The sequence below is a fragment of the Bos grunniens genome, chromosome 13 (assembly GCF_055505025.1).
Source record: "Bos grunniens cultivar Pamir isolate PY7600 chromosome 13, Bosgru_T2T1.0, whole genome shotgun sequence".
Classification (NCBI taxonomy): Eukaryota; Metazoa; Chordata; class Mammalia; order Artiodactyla; family Bovidae; genus Bos; species Bos grunniens.
The window spans coordinates 12284632-12304709 of record NC_141177.1 but is presented as its reverse complement, the minus strand read 5'-3'; the positions used below and the strand labels follow the sequence as shown (position 1 = coordinate 12304709).

The 20078-nt window shown below is 43.3% G+C and overlaps 1 protein-coding gene across 31 annotated transcripts in view; it reads right to left on the bottom strand.

Annotated features, from left to right (window-relative positions):
- The window catches only part of PTPRT (protein tyrosine phosphatase receptor type T), a 1155226-nt gene that overhangs the window by 594706 nt on the left and 540442 nt on the right, over positions 1-20078 (bottom strand). For 3 of the 31 annotated variants that reach the window (XM_086331767.1, XM_086331766.1, XM_086331768.1), the window contains exon 1: positions 507-1280. The exons of 23 other annotated variants lie outside the window; for them this stretch is intronic. The gene's annotated coding sequence lies outside the window, so the exon portion shown is untranslated. Of the gene's footprint in view, positions 1-506; positions 1286-20078 lie in introns of those variants that run through there. 5 more of the 31 variants (XM_086331760.1, XM_086331761.1, XM_086331762.1 and 2 more) reach the window with 5 other exon arrangements.

Below are 20078 nucleotides of genomic sequence, written 5' to 3'. Positions count from 1 at the left end.
GCCGGGATTCCCTCAGAGTCCAGCTGAGAACACTCTCCTCTGATGCTGTGGGGAAGACGCTGACCCCGAAGTTGTCTGGGGTTTGTATGACACTCTTCCACAGCCCCCACACGCCTGGGGCCTGTAGTTTTAACTGGCTGGGTTGTTGGCAGCCATATTGAAAGCAGAGCCATTGCGGGACAAAATGGCCCAGTAAAAGCTGATACCCCTGCCGCTCCTGTTGGGGGTCCTTCACCAACATACTTCATTAAGAAAAAAAGAGGTGTTGGGGTCTTCCCTGCTCCTGCACCACCCTTCCAGCTCTCCAAGACTCCTTTCGTCCTCCCAGCAGACGAGGCCTGGCAGAAAGAGAAGCTCTCACAGGACCAGTCAGCCTCAGCAACCTTCTGTCTCATATTAAAGCACTTGTTAATGTTTACAACGGCGGTAGGAAGACGACACTCAGGTGAGGAGAAACATTCAAACCACAGCAACGCTAAACGGAGTTAACTGACGTACATTCTTACCTAGTTGAAGCCCAACACCACAGAAGTAGCTGTAGGTTCTTTGGAGTCAAAAAGGTACAGTCACTGGCTAAGGAAACTTTTTAGTCCTCTGGTTATATGTGAAAGCACCTGAAGAACCCATAGGTTTAAGTATTTTCCTCCTTGACTGCTAAGTTCTCCCGGAAGTCCCACCCACCACACTGCTTACATCTCATTGGTCAGAACTTGGTCATGTGGCCACACCCAGCTGCAAGCGGTGCTGGGAAATACAGCCAGAATCAGTTCTGATCTCAGTAAGGAAGAAGGTGAGAACAAACACTGGGTAGGGAACTAGCAGTCTCTTCTACCTGGTTAATTTCTTTGTTTTAATTGGTGATCAAAAATGCAGAGGAATTAAGAAACTTGCCCAAGGAAACAGTAGAACCAGGACTGGAAATCCAGGTTTTCCTACCGAATATCCTGCTGCTGCTAAGTCACTTCAGTCATGTCCGACTCTGTGCGACCCCATAGACAGCAGCCCACCAGGCTTCTCCGTCCCTGGGATTCTCCAGGCAAGAACGCTGGAATGGGTTGCCATTTCCTTCTCCAATGCATGAAAGTGAAAAGTGAAAGTGAATTCGCTCAGCCGTGTCCGACTCTGTGCTACCCCATGGACTGCCGCCCACCAGGCTCCTCCGTCCGTGGGATTTTCCAGGCAAGAGTACTGGAGTGGGGTGCCACTGAATATCCTATTCCCTGCCAATTGCTTTCCTAACAGAGGGCTTCCTGAGCTATTGAGGCTCTCACAGAAGTCACTGACAGAGACCATTAACAAAGGAGTATTCTTTCTCCCTCCTATACACCCCCCACCTCCGTCCATCTCCCCAAGCTCATCAGGGTCCTGAAAAATCAGCCTCAGTTTTAAAATAAATCTGTCACCTCCATCAATCATGAAAAACAATCAGTCACTGGGCTGCAGGGGTGGAGGCCATGTCAAATCAGGGATTGGACTAAATTGGAACTGACCAGTGGATTCAGTCCAACCATCATCTTGTCAGTTCCAAAGACAGTCGCAGAGGCCAGGGTTGCTTTTATTGCTTGCCGCTTGTGTCTCTGTCTTGGCGCTACAGCGACAATAAAAAAAGAGGTCATCTCCTACGCTGCTCTGAGATCCCCGAGAATAGTTATGCAAAGATAAGGCAGAAGAGAAAAAACCAATTTCCTTCCAATATTTTTAGCTTCTTAGGAAAACAACTACAGTGAAGAAAATATTCATCTCTGCCACTGTGACAAAGAATGACTAGGATATAAAGCAAATGCAATGAGGCCTCATGTACAGTGAGAAAATAACACGATTTAGAGACCCCAGGGACACTGAATTTCTTGAGGAAGTGTGTGTACTTCCATTTCTCTGGTGAACCTCCCCAGAAAGGCCCCCAAGCACATAAAGGCCACTTTATTCCTTTACTTTTCAAATAGGTCCTTTTACATATGCAACTAAATGGCTCTTATATCTGGATGGTGTTAGATTATAAAGGATTCTATATGCAAAAAATAAACACTTCATAAGGAAAGTGGGTTTTACATATATCATTGTGAAAGAATAGAATAAATGCCTTTAAAGAGACAAAGTCCAACCGGGATGACACTGCATGAGACAAGAGAAAAATATTAAACCGGACCGTGCAGGGATGAATGAACACGCTCAAACCTCACTGCTCACCAAAGCCACATACAGGAAAACATAGGCATGCTATAGAATTGACTTCTAACATCAGAACCAATTAGCAGTCATTTACCTTCTCTGTGCCAACAACTGTGCCAGGTATGTTCATAAATGGTGTCCAGTTAGTCCTTGTTCCAAGTCTGTGAGGCAGTCACACTTTATTCCCATTTTACAGATGAGAAAGCAGAAGCTCAAAGAGATTAGCAACACTTATTAAGGAACAGAGGCAAGGGCAGGTCTGAAACCCACTCGTTGTGACTGCAAATCCAGTGAGGATTCCCTGCGTTGGAGAGCAGCCTCCTTTCTAGAAGGCTACTGACGATATTCAAGTGAGGTGATACTGTAGAGCCGGGACAGACCAGAGGCTTCATCCAGTGTTCAGAGCTTGGGTCTGCCCTCACTAGCTTATTAGTGGACAAGTGACTTCCTTCTCTGAGTTTCTTCCTCATTTTTAAAAACGGCATGATAATACCTCTCCAAGTGCTATTAATGTTTAATTAGAGAATGAGGAAAAATGCCTGCCATATATTATATTTGTATTCTATTCTAATGACAAAAATGGCCCAGGAAACATTCATTATGAAATTAGGACACTTGGAGAGACTCCTTTGGGGGAACCGTATGCTCTGAACTGTACTGCTGTTTGCGTGATGGGACCGCTCATTAGTCCAGCAAATCCTCTCCAAATACTTGCTCATTGTCAGGCTGTGCTGGGCACTAGGGGACCAGAGCTTCAAAGACACGAGGTCCCTTCCCTTGAGGAATCTGCTGAGGGGCAGTGCGCAGAGTCTCTGTGGTCACTGATTGCCAGCCTGTGTCTGGTGAAGGCCAGTGACTCACGGGATGGCTCTTGTCCCCACCTGCCACCCAGATCAGTGTCCTGCTTCCCACCTGGAACGGCAGCCTCACCCTCGACACGTGATCCCCGGGGCCTCTGGGAGACTACATTCAGTGCTCTCAGCACCCACCCTGCCCCCATGCCTTTCTTTTCTGCCATGAAAGCCATGGAGGACTTTGATGCCCAAGGAGCTTCTGAGGTCAGGCAAAGTCAAGGGCCTGATCTCTTAACCAAGCCCCTCACCTTGCCAAGCCCCTTGGCTCTTAACCAAGATCGCTCACCTGGTGTCACCTTTTCCACCTTTGTGTCATATTGCCTAGTGCAGAGTTTCTGAGCAGCCTGCCCTTCTGTTCACATGGGGTGTGTGAGATGGAATGATCTAGACGGGTCTGGAAATAGTCATGCCGAGCCCTGAGCACCCCAAAAAAGGCAGACTCCTCCACACTGCCCTTCTCCATAATGACTCCCCCCAGGACCACCCAGCGATGCTCTTCCAACTAACAACATGGACAGCCTACACTTGGTGCAAAGTTCTGTCCTTTGTGTCAGGGATCAGCAGGAAGCAAGGCTAACACCTTCTTAGCCCTGAGGAGTTTACAGCATCAAATATCACAGGACTGAGTGTTCAGAGGAAAACAATAAAGGTAGGTGGTCTTATAATCAGAAGGTGAAAACACGTGGCAATAGGCAGCTAGGGAGTAAGGGGCTGCAGGTCAAGGTCAACAGGAAATGCAAGGTTGTCTGTCATCTTCATGGGCCAGTCTAGTTTTAGAGCCCTCCTTCATATCACACTAAGATGCACCTCCATTCCACCTCCAACATGAAGTATAATTTTTTGTCATAAAATTATTTTGAAATACTTAAAAAATAATTTTTCCCCAATGTGGCTCCCAATTATTATTGGCTCAATATTATTTGACTCCCAATAACAGTAACTTATTATCACCTATGCTTTCTCCAATCATTTTGTTCCTTGGGGAATTCTCAGTCTTTGAGAATTCCTAGCCTATAGTTTATTGCTAAATGGAATAAAATTTTTGAACAGTGAATTGACTACACACACACACACACGTGTGTATGTATGTATGCATGCTTAGTTGCTCAGTCATGTCTGATCGTTTGCAATCCCATGGACTTTAGCCTCCCAGGATCCTCTGTCCATGGAATTCTCTAGGCAAGGATACTGGAGTGGGTAGCCATTCCTTTCTCCAGGGGATCTTCCCGACCCAAGGATCAAACCCAGGTCTTCTGCATTGCAGGCAGATGCTTTATCATCTGAGCCACCAGGGAAGATGTGTGTGTGTGTGTGTGTGTGTGTGTGTGTGTGTGTAAAACACAGGCATGCAGATATATTTCATGGATATAGAATTAAAGGCTGATTAGCTTCAATACAGGTTTCCTACACATTTTTGAGCCATTAAATTGCTTTTCCAGTCTTCAAACATTCCTGAAATCTCCTGGCCACAGTGTCAAAGGATGAAAAGGAGCTTGGAAAGGCAGGTAAACAGGACAGGGAAGGTTGGGAGAGCTTGTGAAGGGCCCTGAGTGGCAGGCAGGGTATGGAGGTCACTCTGAGGGCTGTGGGAAGACATGGGGATGATGTAAACAAGGGAAGAAATAAGGCCAGGTCTGTGTTGGAGCAGTCATCATTGTTGTCCCATGGAAGATGGATGGTGGCGAGGATGCACAGCGGGGAGAGGCCAGGCTGTGAGTGGGAACAGGAAGGAAAGGCTAGAGGGCAGATCCAAAGGAGAGAAGAGAAGGCCCCTCCCAGCACGGTGAGTGTAAGGATGGAGAAGACAAATCATCCAGACAGGCAGGCAAGGAGGGGACTTACGGAGAGAATGTCTGAAAGCTCCAGTGGTACAGGGAAGAGGTACAGTGAGAACACAGCACGCCAAACACCCGGGGCTGCTCTCCCCCTCGGGATATGCTCACTGAGGGCATGAAGTTCTTCAGGCCATAGGGTTTCCATGGAGACGGAGATGGGAAACAAAAAAGTAAATCTTCACTGCATTCCCATCCAACACCCCCAGCCAACATCAGCCCCTCACCCCCACAATCACAACCTTTCCCTCTTTATACTTATGTGTTCATTCAAGCCTCATGACAGCCCAAGGAGATGGACACTGTTATTCTAAATTTACAGATGAGGAAATGAAGGTCCAGAGAAGTTCAATAACTTGCCCAGGGTCACAGCACCGCTAAGTAGTGAGATGATAATTTGAATCTGGAAAATCACACTCTTCCCACAATACCTTGTTGCTTCCAAAGCCCACTAACACCAGGGCAAGAATATCAGTATTACTGGCATTGAAGAAAGATATACAGACAACATCTTATTGTACTAATGTCCTATGCATTTAAATTCTTTTACTCATTTAGTCACCACGAGCTTGTTGTCTCAGCATCACAAGCCAATGGATCCAATAATGCCATTTCTGTGTCACTTCTGTTTGGTCCTCGTGGCAAGAGGGTCTGCAGATGCCCCTCCCATCCCGCAAGGGCTCATTGAAATGGATTGAAAAAGAAAAGATACAGATGTAGCAAAACAAAATTACATTTAAAAAATATAACATTACTTATTGGAAAAGAAATGAAAATAATAATCCACCTTAGAAACTTAACAGGTCTCACAAGACTGGTAAGACAAGATTGGAAATAGGTGTAAAGGCCAGTGTGAGACTTCAAAGAATTCTGATGGCAAAGAATACTCCAGTGACGTAGGTGGACAGGAGAGTAAAGTTGGGAAAGAGGGGGCAGAAACAGGGAAATGGACAGTTTTTGTTTTTCCTAGGCATTTTTAAAATTTTTCGTTTCATTTTTAATTGGAGGATAATTACTTTACAGTATTGTGTTGATTCCTGCTTACATCAACATCAATCAGCCATAGGTACACATGTGTTCCCTTCCTCTTGAACCTCCTTCCCACCTCCCACCCTTTCCCATTGGTCTTGGCTGTCACAGAGCAGCGGCTTCGGGCTCCCTGCATCATACAACAAATTCCCACTGGCTATCTGTTTTACATATGGTAATGTATATGTTTCAACGCTACTCTCTCAAATCATCCCACCCTCTCCTTTCCTCACATGTCCAAAAGTCTGTTCTTTATGTCCACATCTCCTTTGCTGCCCTGCAGACAGGATGGCTGATCTGGTGTGAGAGGAGGGAGACAGAGAGGGAAGGATCTCAGATGACTTTCTGAACTTGCAGTAGGCAGGCTGCTGTTTATCAAACAGAGGCAGGCCATTTTTGGTACTCAACCTTAGTGGTGAGATGGATACAAGGCAGGTAGAGAAAGCAGTTAAGTGTATAGACCTGGAGCTCAGAAAAGAGGTGGTAATGTGTCCATCTCTTGTTGAAGCAATGGGAACAGGTAAGACATACCCAGAGAGCATAATATGTAATGAAGAGAGAAATGGGCAAGAGGACACAGTCCTAAGATGGACCTGGAGACTGTCACACAGAATGAATTAAGTCAGAGAAAAACAAATATCACGTTAATATATATATATATATATGTAGATGTTAGAAAAATGGTATAGATGATCTTATTTGCAAAACAGAAATAGGCACACAGATATAAAAAAACAAACACACGGACACCAAGGAGGGAAGCGAGTGGTGGGACGAATTGGGAGATTGGGGTTGACGTGCATACACCACTGATACTATGCATAAAACAGATAGCGCTTCCCTGGTGGCTCAGTGGTAATGAATCCACCTGCCAATGCAGGAGACACAGGTTTGATCTCTGGGTTGGGAAGATCCCCTGGAGAATGAAATGACAACCCACTCCAGTATTCTTGCCTGGAAAAATTCCATGGTCAGAGGAGCCTGGTGGGCTACAGTCCATGGGGTCGCAAAGGAGTTGGACATGACTTAGTGACTAAAGAACAACAATAACATAAAGTAGATAACTAATGAGAACCTACCGTATAGCTCAGGGAACTCTACTCAGTGCTCTGTGGTGACCTACACTGGAAAGAAATCCAAAAAAGAGGGGATATATGTAACCATGTAACTGATTCACTTTGATGTACAGCAAAAATTAACACAACATTGTAAAGCAACTATACTCCAATAAAAATTAATATTTTAAAAAAAGAAACACCAAATACAGAAATCAGAGATGAGAGACAGAGGGTATATGATTCAAGAAGCTAGACAGAGTTTTCATTTGGAAACCAGCTGACAGTGCAGCCCTCAGGGAGGTCAGGGTGGAAATCCCCCCACTGACCCCGGTAACATGGAATTTTTCTAGGATATGGAGGCATGGTCGTGCTTAAATGGATGAAAAGCTAAGGAAGACAGCAATCCCCTAAGGAAAATAGAGGAATGAATCTGGGAGGGAAAATGTCAGGTGCTAAAAATTCAGAGCCTGCTAAGCCAAGCCTAAAGAAAGATAAGAACCTGCAAATATTTGACATGTGTTAATGCCAACAAGGGAAAGAATTGATTCTGCTCCAAATAGGGGGCCCTGACTTGTAAGTGATGATAAGAAATAAAAGTCATTGATTATCAGCTACAAACACCAAACCACTTATTTGCAGAGTTATTGTCTCAGGGAAATGGAGAAGAACAAAGAGAGGATGTAGACTTATAATAGTTATAGATGAGATGTCCAAAGAAACAAAGTAGCTTATCTGCTGTTGAGGACAAGGTGTAAATTGACTGAATTGTGGACAGACTGTCTCAAAGTCTTAGAGATGCTCACTAACCCGGCAACAGGACACTTCTAGGAATTTATTCTAGGAAAGATACTAAATATGTGCATACATATTTGTATCTAAAAGATATTAATAGCAATTTCTTGAAAATTAGAAAAGACTTAAATGCCCAGAAATAGAAGTTAGGATAAAATCAATGGTACATCCATATTAAAAGCATATCAAGACATGACTCAAAACAAAGACTTAGAGCAAAATTTCCACTTTCCACCCCTGGTTCACCTGTTCTAGGCCACTCTGGCTTCTGCCTGTTTGCACCCCATAATAGCTACTCATATTAACTCACCGGTGGCCACCAAGGTGCCAATCCTTTAAGAGTGCATCTTACTCGACCTTTAGGCATTGACCACTGTCTCCATCCTCAATCTTGCTGTTGCCCCAAAGCTTCCACATTTTTCCCTTGTCTCTCTAGCTGTTTCTTCACGGTCTGCTTTGCTGGCTCTGAATCTGCAACCCAACCTCACGATGGTGGTGGTGGTGCATTGTTCAGGGTTCCCTTCTTTATCGCCATGCCTCATCTAGACAGATCACATTTACCGCCCTGGCTCTGGGGCAGGGGAGTGAGCTCCTATGGACAACTATGAGCTTCCCTCATAGCTCAGTTGCTAAAGAATCCACCTGCAGTGCAATTGCAGGTTCAATTCCCTGGTTCAATTCCTGGGTCGGGAAGATCCACTGGAGAAGGGATAGGCTACCCACTTCAGTATTCTTGGGCTTCCCCCGTGGCTCAGCTGGTAAAGAATCCGCCTGCAATGAGAGAGACCTGGGTTCGATCCCTGGGTTGGGAAGATCCCCTAGAGAAGGGAAAGGCTACCCTCTCCAGTATTCTGGCCTGGAGAATTCCATGGACTGGATAGTCCATGGGGTCGCAGAGAGTCGGACATGACTGAGCGACTTTCACTTCCACTTATGAGTTGTCTAGGGCACAAGTTGTCCTGTTATCTGATTCTGATTGCTACTTTACAGCCCTGCAAGTTTTACATAACAAACAGCAACACAGAATAATTTTTGTCTACAGACATGGAAATGGTTCTGTCCCAAGAAGGAACAATCTTCTCCCTTCCCAAAGAGAAAAAGAAAGCCAGTTTTGCCTCTATTCGCATATTCCCCTCACTATTTCTCATCTATAAATGTGTCTGATTTTTTTATTTTCCTCTATACTGGCTGTGACACTTCACTGGTTTCCTCATAAATGAATTAAATAAAATCATGTTGATCTTTACTTCTGGAAAGAGTCATGATTTTACCTTTTCTGGAAAATTATTTTTCAGTAGGTTTAAGAGCTATACAGCAACAAAGAGCCAAAGAACCCAAATTATATCTTCCTGACCACCCTCCACCTCACTGATCTGTGCACACACAGAGTTGGTTGTCTCTGTTTGCAATAGTTATGTTCTATAAAGTGGCTCTGAATTAGCGAACACTGAGCCATTGTTCCTAGGCTCCTGAGAGCCTGAATACAACATTTTTGACAAATGGTCAATACATAACCTTGTTTTACATGTGCTTTTGTTTAAAGATACCTTGTTTAATGTATATTGTTAATTCATTAATGTTGAACTCACAGCCAATAGCTATAACTCACGCTTGAGCATAGCCTACCTAACATGCATCTTTTCTATAAGGCATGTCACAGCCTTCTTGTACTCAGGGACAGCACATTGGCACTCTGCTTGGGGGTCATTGTAAACAGAAAAATCAGCAACAAAAAGCACAAAAATGGGGAAAACATAGCACTAAATAGACCATGAAGAGGATATTGTTTACAGGAAGAGGGCTGAGACAAGAAGGCAGAGCATCTCTTTGTTTAACCTGGTAATGTGTGCATTTGGCAACTTGAATTTCTCACCTCTCTCTGCATGTCTGTGGTTGACCGTGAAAACACCATGAGTATTGATTTCGGTGTTACAGTTACATTTTAGCAAGGAGATGAATTTGCCATCTTAGAGTCTGCAAATATTGACAGACTTTATGTCCGCATCTACATTCAATGTACTGCACACCTTCCCTTAGTTTCAGGATCCATAAAAACCAAGAGTATGTCTATTTTATTCATCAGGTAACCTACTTAATACCTATTTGCTTTTATTGAAGTAAAAAACAGTAAGTGCACAAGAGAATGTTCACTCAGTTCAGTCCAGTTCAATCACTCAGTCGTATCCAACTCTTTGCAACCCCATGAATCGCAGCACACCAGGCCTCCCTGTCCATCACCAACTCCTGGAGTTCACTCAAACTCATGTCCATCAAGTCGGTGATGGCATCCAGCCATCTCATCCTCTGTTGTCCCCTTCTCCTCCTGTCCCCAATCCCTCCCAGCATCAGGGTCTTTTCCAATGAGTCAACTCTTCGCATGAGGTGGCCAAAGTACTGGAGTTTCAGCTTTAGCATCAGTCTTTCCAAAGAACACCCAGGACTGATCTCCTTTAGAATGGACTGGTTGGATCTCCTTGTAGTCCAAAGGACTCTCAAAAGTCTTCTCCAACACCACAGTTCAAAAGCATCAATTCTTCGGTGCTCAGCTTTCTTCACAGTCCAATTCTCACATCCATACATGACCACTGGAAAAACCATAGCCTTGACTAGACAGACCTTTGTTGGCAAAATAGTGTCTCTGCTTTTTAATATGCTGTCTAGGTTGGTCATAACTTTCCTTCCAAGGAATAAGCGTCTTTTAATTTCATGGCTGCAATCACCATCTGCAGTGATTTTGGAGCCCAAAGGAATGTTCATTATACATGGCTAAATAAAGAAATCAGTTAGAGAACACGTACATGTTGGCTTAATTTTATGCAAAGAGATGTGTATATCTGCATTAGAAAACAAAAACAAGCCACTGGAAGAGTTACACCAAAATTTAGAGTAGTTATCTCCAAGTGGTGGGGTTATGGGTGATTTGTACTTTATTTCAGTGTTTTTAGGTATCTCCCAAAATAAAAATAATGAAACACATTTCTTTTATCATTACTACAAAATGCCATGAAAATGTGAAGAGCCACCCTAATTTCCCACCATGTACAGAAGTGTCTGAACAATCTCAGGGACCAGAGTCTCTCTAACGTGCAAGCAAACATCTTGGTCAGCATCCCATTCATATGACAAGGTTCATGGCTTATCCCCAGAGGGCCAGCAGTCTCCTAGGTAATATCTTTCATCTGGTATCTTGAAAATATGTGGCCAGAATTAAGTTTAATGCTCTTGTCACATTATACGGTATCCCACTGCCCATTCTGAATCCTAAATTCCCCATGACTTCCAAAACAGCAGGGTAGAAGGACGTGTACTCATCTTCTCCTCCAACAAAAACTGCAACTAGCCTCTGAACAACCATCGACAGGTGGATGCTGGAACCCACCAAATAAAGATACCCCACGTCCAAAGACAAAGGAGAAGCCACAATGAGATGGTGCAATCACAGTAAAATTCCCATAACATAGAATATCATTACATTCTTAGCCACATCTAATGAAGGATGCATGCTCACCCCTGCTTCAAACTTCTGGGTGTACCAGCCAGACACTAAAGTGAAATGCAAAAGACTCTGTCCTCAGGGAGTTCAGAGTCTAAGACAGCTCAAAACAGTGGGATGGCTCTTAACTGTTTGCTAGAGGCCTTTAGCTGCCTAAGCTGCCAATGGCTTTTATTAAATGCATTGGGGTGGGTGCAGAGATCCAGGCACATACACTACCAATCATAAAAGGCAATTATGGGTCACATTACTGACTTCTTTCTTCTTGGGGATATTCCTTTGGGCTCAATTTCATTGTGTTTAGTTCATATACCATCCTAAGTATAAATAGTCTGGGTTAACTTTAAATGGATTTTCTGCTTAACCTTCAAATTAAAAAAAAGAATCAATTAGTCAGAACTCCTGCCTCCTCCCATTACCCCTCCACCTTTCGGTAAATTCAAGATTCACAGCACACTGAAACCTTCAAAAGTGGCCAGAGGGTAGGATTCATAAGTCTGGGGTCAGAAGATGTTATGTCACAGTTATCCCAAGATCTGAGATATACAGAAGGTCTTATAACTCCTGAGAGTTTCTGTGTCCCCCAGAGTAAAATGGTGCTGATTATCCAGGTTAGTCTCAGAGTCACAGGAGGATCAACAGAGATAATGTTTATAAAAGGATCTCGGAAGATAGCATCATAAAGGATTTACAAACACAGGTGGTACTGGTCACCTGCACAGGACTGGTGTTTTCCTCCCAAACTGAGTTTCCTGATTGTGGTCTGAATGTCTGCCCTGCCATCATGCTAAGTCAAGAGATTCACAATTAGGGCCCTCCTTCCTCTGAAAGGGTTTCTTTGACACACTTTCTCTGGGTCAGGCTCCCAGCTTCCTTCCCATCTCCGTAAATGATTCCCTCCTCCCCTCCCCAGTCCTCATGGCTTGCTGCTGCTCAGTCATGTCTGACTTTTTTGCAACTCCATGGTCTATAGCCCGTCAGGCTCCTCTGTGCATGGGATTTTCCCAGCAAGAATACTGGAGAGGGTTGCCATGCCCTTCTCCAGAGGATCTTCTGGACCCAGGGACTGAACCCATTTCTCCTACATGGCAGGCAGATTCTTGAAATCTGAAATCCTCAAGCAATTTCAAACCTAACTGTATCCCAAAGAGCAACACAAAGCCAATATTAATTAATGAGTTCAATGTAAACCATGAAACTGTTAGAAACACCAACTTGGTAATAGTTTTTAATCATTAATCAATGCCTTGTTGGGTCATGTAAACGGTTGTTCATGTATTTTTCTGATTTTCTAAATTTTCTGCTGGGCAGCAGGTACATCGCCAAAACATGCACGCATTTGACACTGACTTCCTGGGTGCCTACTATGTGACAGGCACGATTGCAGGCACTCGTGACCAGTGACCTGACGAAGGCAGTGTCCTGGGGGAGCACACGGCCTAACAGACGAGCACACGGCAAACACATAATCAGATCATCGCAAACTGGGATAAGTTCTGTGAACAGTGTCATATGTGATTCGAAAGGGGAGTGGGAAGGAGACTAGTTTAGGGGTGTCAAGCAAGGTCTCTCTGTGAAGTGACCTTTAAAGGGACATGTAAAGGAGGAGGATGAAGAATGTGAAATGGGAGAGAGTTCCAGGAAGAGCGAACAGCTTGGGCGAAGGCCTCGAGGCAGGAAAGAGGGCGGCTGTGATGTTTCTGAAGGGAAAAAAAGACTTGAGGAATATAAAAAAGACTAACATGGCAGCTGGCACATGCGAGCAAGGCAGAGAGAATACAGAGTGGAGGTTGTAGATAGACATGAATTAAAGCAGACTTAAAATATCACTTTATGCTTATGAAATTGGCAAATTTTTAAAAAACGATAGTATATAATTTTGTCAAGGTTACACTAAAAGTGCCCATATCATTAAAAAATAGCATAATTATTTCATTGAAAGCAATCTGTGAAACATAGCAAAAGCCATAAGGATGTCTCTACCTTTTTAATACCTCACTCCTTGAAATTCAGCCTAGAGGATCATTCAAACAGAAGGTTACAAAGCAGAGAGTTGTGACATTTTGGAAACACCCAAATATCCAGCAATACAGGAACTATTAAGCAAATTTTGGCAGTTAGACTCTATGGGACATTATGGAGCCATTAAAAAGTGTTGAAAATTCCTTAAGGATGTATAAAATATTGACATCATGGTGTTGAGTGACAGGTGGAGACTATAAACAGGACCTGGAGCGTAATTATATCAGAATGGGTCAGTGATTGAAAGGGAATATGCACTAGCAAAAAAAATTAATTGGTGTAGGAGATATATTTTCTGTTTTCAAAAATTTGCTTTGCTGTTGATGCTGCTTAATTTTTTTTTCAAGTGTGAAGATAAAGAGGACAAAGAAGTAAGAATGGCAAACTACCCAAAGCTGTCTAGCATCCTAAGTGCAGAACCTGGATTCCAAGTCAGATGGAGCAGTAGGCAGAGCCCTCATCTGACTTTCCTTTTTTCCATATCATAGCAGTGGCAGCAACTGCACCTGCTTTTAGCCCTGGGTCCAACTGGGAAAGGATTCGCAGGAAGAGTTACCTGCTTCTAATGATTTCAGACATCCCCTGCTAGGGAAATCTATGTGGCATTGGTGGATGGACATCTACCACCATTTGGTAAGTCCCCATAGACCTTCCAACACCCCTCTCTCAGCTCCTGCCACAGCTCCCTTTAAGAAGCTCAGAATGACTGAGGGTCAAGCCAGTGGTGGGGGTGACCTAGAAACCACCACTGATTGACACCTCCTTTCCAGCAAGTACAGCCAGCTCCTCTGCGTCAAGACAAGTTTCTGCTCACTGATGCACACTCTCCCATTCTTAGTGCAGTGAGATTTCTACAATCCAGAATGCCAGTGATGGGCAAGACACCCTGGGATTCCACTGGCTCTGATATAATTTTGGCTGAGGGTGCACAACAAGCTCTTGAAATTGTCAGCCCTCCCAGATCCCTCCTGGAATGAAGCAAGTGTCTACCCTTTGCCTCTTGGACTCGTTGTAGTGAAGATCTTGGGATTTATTGGTGAGGAGGGTCCGGGCAGAGAGAGAGAGAAAGAGAGCTTCTAGGATCTCTTAAACTGCCCAAAGGTCCAATTTACTAAGCACCTACTAAGTTCTACGCATTGTGCCAGGGACTTAGTTATTTAGCCAGGTGGGTTAAGAGCAAGGATGAGAGTCAAACTTGATAGACTCTAACCTCGGCCACTTCCTAATAAGCTTCATGACTTGGAACAAAGCACTTAACCTCTCTAAGCTTTGGTAGTGGTGGTGCTGATGGTTACAGGTACCTTCCTTGTGGGGCTGCAAGCAGATTCAGCACAATAACAGCCACCGTTAATACTGATAACCTTTACTTCTATCCAATGAGATAAGCAGTATCATCCCCATTTAACAGACGGGTAAACTGGCTTAGAGAAGTTAAGCAAACTGCCCCAAGCTGTCTAGCATTATAAGTGCAGAACCTGGATTCCAACTCAGATGGAACTGTAGGCAGACCCCTCATCTGACTTTCCCCGTCTCCATCTGAGCCCAACATAAAGCTTGGTTTGCATCCCAGGGCTCAGCAAATGCGCAACTGTTCCTGCACCTTCCAAGAATGTCAATGATTTACTAACTATGATAAAAATAACCTCTCACATTTATACAAAAGTGCTTTAAAATGTATAACAATCTTTCACATTCAAATTTGACTTTAAGGGGGAAACCTACTTTTATGCTGTTTAATTTTATGTAACAAAGCAAAACAAAGAAAACATTTACAGTGACCTACAATATCTCATACACACACACACATATATATTCCTATATACATAAAATGTATACCATATATATTGTATGTGTTGTCTGTGTGTGCATAAGAGTGTACCTAGACAATGGACTTTTTAAGGGAGGGTTGTTTTCATCGAAAGAAAGGCTTTGATCTCAGTTAAGATCTCTTAGCCAGTCTCCCTACACTCGCCTTTAATGTTCACTTCAACTCAAAAGATGTACAAAGAAAGGACTGGACCTGAAGTTGGAAATTGCTGTGGGAATGAAAAGAAGACTTTGCAACACCTGTAGGAGAGAGACGAGAAGAAAAGAGGGGGGAATCCCTGCTGACTGAAAGGACTTTTGAGGCTGCAAAAGGACTTTGAGTTGTTTGCTAGGTAGCACAGCAGTGCAATCCCTTGTCTGTGCCCCCCCACCCCACCCCCAAGCATCAAGAGAGATGCTGTCGCTGCTGCAGAAAACAGCTTTGTGTTCATGCAGCTTTGGGACAGTGGTAGAGAGGGGCCGGTTTCACAGCCAGAAGAAACAGAGTGATGTTCTGGAACTCAGGGCAGACAGTGGAAACAGGGGCCACATGTGCTGGCCTGGGAATCTCCAGGTGTCTTGGGGGCAGGATCAAACCATGTGCAGGACCACGAATGGGGGGTTCTCCTCAGTACTTTATAGCTCTCACAAACTGACACCAACCGAGACATGGCCTGTGTATTTATATTTCAAAAAATTGGGACAGTAATTACACATGTGGTTTCATAAGCTATTATTTTTTTAACTAATAGCATGAACACTGACCCATGTGATTAGATATTCTATGAAACCATGGTTTGTAATATCTGTGTAGAATTTCACTGTGCACATGCATAAAAATTTACTTAAATATGTAGGCTCCTATTGGGGCAGTTAAGTGATTTCCAAGTTTTTGCCCTTATAAATAATACAGTGATGACCTCTATGTATACAACTCTTTTTGAGCAGCTCTGATTAGTTCATTAGGAAAAAAATTAGCAAACTGTCTTCAAATAATGTTGTGCCACTTACCTAACCCATTGGCAGAAATTCCTGCTTCAACCCTCCTGCCATTGCTGGTTATTATCACTCAAAAGTACATATATTTTGGTAATCTTATAGTTTAAAATGCATTTATTTGATTATCTGTGACACTGGACATTTTAAATTTGTTTTTCACCATTCATATTTTGTCTAGCAATTACCTATTTATACCTTTTAGCCCTTTTAAAAAATGAGCATGATGACATTTTTATTGACTTGCTAGGGCTCTTATGTGTAAGAATATATCCCTATTTTCTCTGCTTTGTCACATATTTTTCCATATCCAGTTCACCTATTTGCTTTCTGAATTTTGTTAGCATAGCATGAAGATCTTTCTTCCTCTTCCTTTTTCACATAGTAAATTTGCAAACCATCACTCAATAGTGTACGCATTTCCTTTTAATGAACTGTAAGTCCCTCCTCGCACAGAACAATATTGTCTTTAGTTCCTTCTGGTTCTTGCCTTTTTCTGCTTTTAACTTCTTAATCGATTCAGAATTTATTTAGCATATCATGATATCTTTGCAATGCCTTCTATTTCAATTCCAAATTATAAACCAATTACAAATATGCTATGTGTTAAGCAATTCTCCATTCATATAAACTGTGAAAGCCTGTGTCACTCTATGCTAGACTATTTTCTGGGCTTTAATTATTATAGCTATAATAAACACAGATATTTCACACTGAAGTCCTCCACTTATTCAAAGCATTCTTCAGTACTTTTTCTCATATCTTCTTTCAGAGCAATTTTGAAATCACTTTGTCAAGATCCAGAAAGAATCTCATTAGGACTTTGATTATAATTGTATTAAACCCATAAATTAATTTGGGGAACATTGATATTTTCACAGTATTAAATCTGCTAATCCAGCAACATGATATATCTCTCTCCATTTATTCAGGTCTTGTTTTATCATCCTCAATAAAGTTTGTAAGTGTGTGTGGTTTCATATAGTTTCTGAATATCTCTTGGTTTACTCCTAAGTATTTATATTTTAATTGCACTTGAGAATAGGATACATTTTTTTTTTATAATAGTGATCACTGGCATATAGCTATTGATTTTTGTTTATTTGCTTTGTGTCTGACCATAATACTGAAATCTCTTAGTAGTTCTAATAGCTTTTTTTGTTTGTTTCATTTATTCTCTTAGGCTTTGACGCTATAAGAACATTTTCTGCTAGAAATAAGAAAGTGCCTTTCCATCCCTAGCCTACTAAGAATTCTGATCGGTAATGAAGGCTGAATTTTTTCAAATTACTTTTCAGTCTCTCTGGAGAAGATCTGATGGTTTTCATCTTTTGACCCACTGATACGAAGCATTAGACCAATAGTTTTTCTAATATTCAACTTTTTTCATCAGTGCATTTTTGGTCATGGTGCCTTATGCTTTCATAATTTAGCCGCTGGGTTTCAGGGGTAATATGAGAAGGATCTGGAGCTTCACAACTATGTAATTAAAAGTTCAATTCCCAGCTGAGCCACTTGGGCAGGTATACGGCCTTGGGTGAGTCACTTACCTTCCAGTCAGCGGAGGAAATTATACACACCCCACTAGGTTGCTGCAAGAATTACAAGTAAAATAGTACTCATAACAAGCTTAGTACAACAGGCCTCGAGTATGGCAGGTACTCAAGCTGGGTAGCTGTTGTTTTCATTACTATAATCATCCATTTTCTTTTATTGTTATTTCAACATTTCCATAGATACAGGAATGACTGACATCCAATTTTAACATATTTGGGGGCTATGTCTTTAATCCAGCTAGCTTAATAAACAAAAAACACTGTTAGCTTGTATCATTAATACCTCTCTATGGCTCACTTTTTCTTTAAACTCAATCTTCAAGGTTAAAGAGGGATGTGGGAGTGTTCACCAGAGTAGTTTGGCTGACTTCACCTCCCAGGTGGCCCTAGTTCTCTAGGCCAGGGGTCCTCAACCCCAGGCCATGGACCAGTACCAGTACTGTTAGGCACTGGGCTGCACAGCAGGAGGTGAGGAGTGGGCATGCATCTGAAGCTTCATCTGTATTTACCACTGCTCCCCATCACTCACATTACTTTCTGAGTGCTGCCTCCGGTCAGATCATGACACGAGAATCTCACAGGGGTGTGGACCCTCCTGTGAACTGTGCATGTGATAGGTGCAAGGAAAGAAGCTCAGGCCCCATGGATTCTGCATTACAGTGCGTTGTATAGTCATTTCATTACATACCACAACAAAATAATAAAAGAAATAAAGTACACAATAAATGGAACGCAATTGAGTTATCCTGAAACCATCCTCTCTGCTCCAGTCCATGGAAAAACTATCTTCCACGAAACCTATCCCTGGTGCTATAAAAGGGTAGGGACCGCTGCTCTAGGAAGCAGAGGTTGGCAGAAAAATCTACACGTAACAGGGTGTGTCACAGGGCTTTTTGGAACTTTACCTAAGGCTACAAAATCAAGAAGAGTAAGCGCTGCCACACTCTAGAAAGAACAGTTAAGGGGCTTCCAGATGTCCCCTCCAGGGACTGCTAAGAGGTGTCCAACCTTGCTCTTCACTCCGACACCATGCTCAGGGTATCCAGTGAGGAGACTCAGGGCATCCAGGTTGGGAGGAGAACCTCTGAGGCTGTGCATTGCAGGTGGAAAGGAAGAAAACTCTCTTTTCTCCTCCTCTTCCCTCAGTCAAACGGTAGGTGAGTCTGAGGTAACCACTCACAGAAACTGGGTATGGTGGGCAGAGGGAAGAAGGTCTGAGGGAAGAGGACACGCATGAGTCCATCTGATGGAGCCCCAGCAGATGCTGGCTCCTCTGCAACACTCCTTGGCTTGCGCAGCAGCTCCTGAACCAAGTGCGATTCAGCAGGCCTTCCCCTTTCATCATCCCCGCGGAGAGAACTCTCTCCGAAGTCCCACACTCCAGGGAAAGAAGGAAGTGGCAAAGCAGCGGAGGCAGCGAAAGGAGGGAGGGGACGTGAAGGAAGAGCCAGCATCCCTTCAAATCGTTGTTAAGAAGCGATGGTAACAATAACCCTGTGTACGAGACTGCAAAAGAGACACTGATGTATAGATCAGTCTTATGGACTCTGTGGGAGAGGGAGAGGGTGGGGAGATTTGGGAGAATAGCATTGAAACATATATAATATCATGTATGAAATGAGTCGCCAGTCCAGGTTCGATGCACGGTACTGGATGCTTGGGGCTGGTGCACTGGGACGACCCAGAGGGAGGGTAGGGGAGGAAGGAGGGACGAGGGTTCAGGATGGGGAACGCGGGTATACCTGTGGCGGATTCATTTCGATATTTGGCAAAACTAATACAATATTGTAAAGTTTAAAAATAAAATAAAATTTAAAACCTGAAAAAAAAAAGGAAAAAAAAAAAGATAAAAAAAAGAAGAAGCGGTGGTCATAGTTCCTCTTCTGTGGCTGCCATCAGTCTGGGATGGCCTGCACTGCTTTGGCAACAGTGCCCTGCATGGGAGGCCCCTCCCCTGGTTTCTCAGTGTTAAAGAGCTTCTTGGTCTTTAGACTTTGCTTTGATTCTGGGTACAATGGTGATCGGACTTCTATTGGCTAATTCTGCTGTGTTTCCCTAAAATTTATGGAGCTTCCTGCCAGGATCTTGGCAGTGCAGAGACGGAGTCAGATGTTTCTGTGCTCATACCACCATCCTGCCCAGAAGGAAGCCCCATGTACTTCTAATTCAGAGCCCTAAAAGTTATGCCAGGTGATGCTACCCCCGTCTTATAGAGAGTGAAACTGAGGCTTATAGAAATGAAAACAAGAGCCTCACAAAACTCTGTTTTATTTTCTAGATCCTGAATTCCTCTTTCTTTTTGTTTCCATACATTCTGCCCTAGACTAAAAACACATCCACCCAAAGATGCTCATCGCAGAGGGTCAGGTCTTGCCTCCATTCCCTTTTTGCAAGGCCTCATTTGTACTAGCCTTGGCCTTCCAAAAGAGAGAAGGGTCTAGAAAACATGCTTCTCTCTCTTAAGACTAGAG